We start from the raw sequence: 2,215 nt of genomic DNA, 5'->3' as shown, positions 1-2,215 counted from the left end.
AGACTGACGATACCTGCTTTAGTACTTATATTGGCGTTTTTCAGTTTACTCATATAGAAAAATCATTCATTCATTTAATCTAAGCAGACAATGTAATAGAAATAAATTCAAGGAGATAAAAATCAGAGAAAGCATACAAGCAAAGCAATCACACAAGTTTGATGTCGAAATCAGATTATCAACTTGATTCTTTTAGGCAATCATAAGTCTCATATTCCATAAGATCATCTTGATCATGTTCGAAATTATTTTCACCATCTTTATAGACCAAGTGGATTTCAGGATTCTTCCATTTCAGACTCTCTTTTGATAGAGGTCACAAAAATGTTTGGGAGTCCTTCATATCTTAGCCCAATGGTTCCCTATTCCACATCTATGGCACACTGATTTGGTCGAGCTTTGTGGTTTAGAGGATATACCACGGCCACTGCCTTGACCATGACTCAAATTGGGTTGATACCCACGGCCTATGCCATAGTGATTCCCACGGCCAAATGTGTTATAGTAGCCATGGCCACGTCATTTCCACCCTCCACGGCTATGACCGTGTGGTCTATCATTCTGGACATGGTTACCTTTTTTTTCTTTCTGCGACCTTATTGGTATCAGGTAATGGAGTTAATCCAGAAGGTCTCAATTCACTGTTTCTCATTAGTAATCCATTATTTTGCCCAGCTAGCAATAGACTCATCCACGGACTTATAGTCCTGGATTCTGGGATACCTCCAATCAAATAGGGCATTTGGTAATAACACCGTTCTTTGGTGATCATATCTCGATTTTTAACTCTGTCCAAAGGTCTAGAGGATTCTCTATAGTCAGATACTGATCTTTGAGACTTTTAATAAGATGATAGCTAATAATTAATATTTCCATGTATCAATCTTTTTCATTGGCATTATTGCCTTCTATGATACATTCACCAAGTCTTTTTTTTTTTACTTTAGGATAATCTTTGTATCGAATGCCCACCGTAAATAATTATCTCCGGAGAGATTTAGGGCAGCAAAATCCAGGTTGATTTTCGACATCTCAAATCATATATCACTCAATATTTAGGTATAATTTTCATGCGGTCTTACTCTTAAAAACAATCAATTCGGCTTTCAATCTTGTGAGGACAATGAAACTATCAATCTTAAAAGCATTTAATCAATCAGTCAATTTCTAGCAAGTCTCAGTAATACTATTTTTATATGCTCATAATATTATGGTTTATTAAGACTAGCAAAAACGGATTCAATTAATCACTCAATCAGTTTCAAGGCTGATTTTAGCAAAACTAGAATATAGATTTCAAGCATGAATTTCAATGAATCAGTTTCAAGGCTGATTGGTATTTAGCATAAACCGTGTGTAAATAATCTATCTAGTATCCGAATTTATTAAACCTCAAAAACATATAATCAGATCAATCAATTTAATAGAACTCATAAGCATAATAAATTTAGGGTTTCAAGTTTCAGATATGAGGATTACGGTTAGGACTAGAATTAGGGTTTCATGATTTCTAATCAGATCAATCAATAAAATCGAACCTAGCATGCAATTTTAAACCTCAAGACATTAGATTTTATCATGAATCTATCAACCTATCGGATTATATAAGCAAAGCAAGCTAGCAACCTATCGGATTCAATCAATGCTTTAACAAGCTGGTCGGTTTAATCAATTTTAAATCAGATGAACAATTAACCAAGCAGGATGAGAAAATAAATCTATCAATCCTAACTGTGATCAAAGCATTAATGAAAACAAGCAGGTCGAATTTATCAAGACTTAAACAGATCAGAATTATTAAACTAGCAGGATGAGAATAATAAATCTAGCAACTTAACTGTCAAACAATTCTAGCAACATACCATCAGATTCAATCAGATTTAAAACCTCAATGATCAAAACCGAAAACAGTTTTGATTTCAAAAATATTCGATTAGGGTTTTAATATGTGATTTGATAATTATAGTATAATTAATTCTGATACTTATATTATTTCGGGTTTATAGATATAGGGTTAGGGTTTATCGGATTTTAATTTGTAAAAACCGATTTGGGGTTTTAATCATGTAGGAACATGATTTTGGGTTTGGGGTATCGAACTTTTAGAGCTTCGATTTACTCAATTAGGATACTTTGATTTACTCATTAGGGTTTTTGATCTATTAACTTATGGTTTTGATTCATAAAGATTAGGGCTTTAGGGTTTCATTCTTTA

The sequence above is a fragment of the Brassica oleracea genome, chromosome C3 (assembly GCF_000695525.1).
Source record: "Brassica oleracea var. oleracea cultivar TO1000 chromosome C3, BOL, whole genome shotgun sequence".
In the NCBI taxonomy this organism is placed as follows: Eukaryota; Viridiplantae; Streptophyta; class Magnoliopsida; order Brassicales; family Brassicaceae; genus Brassica; species Brassica oleracea.
This window is presented reverse-complemented; position numbering follows the sequence as displayed.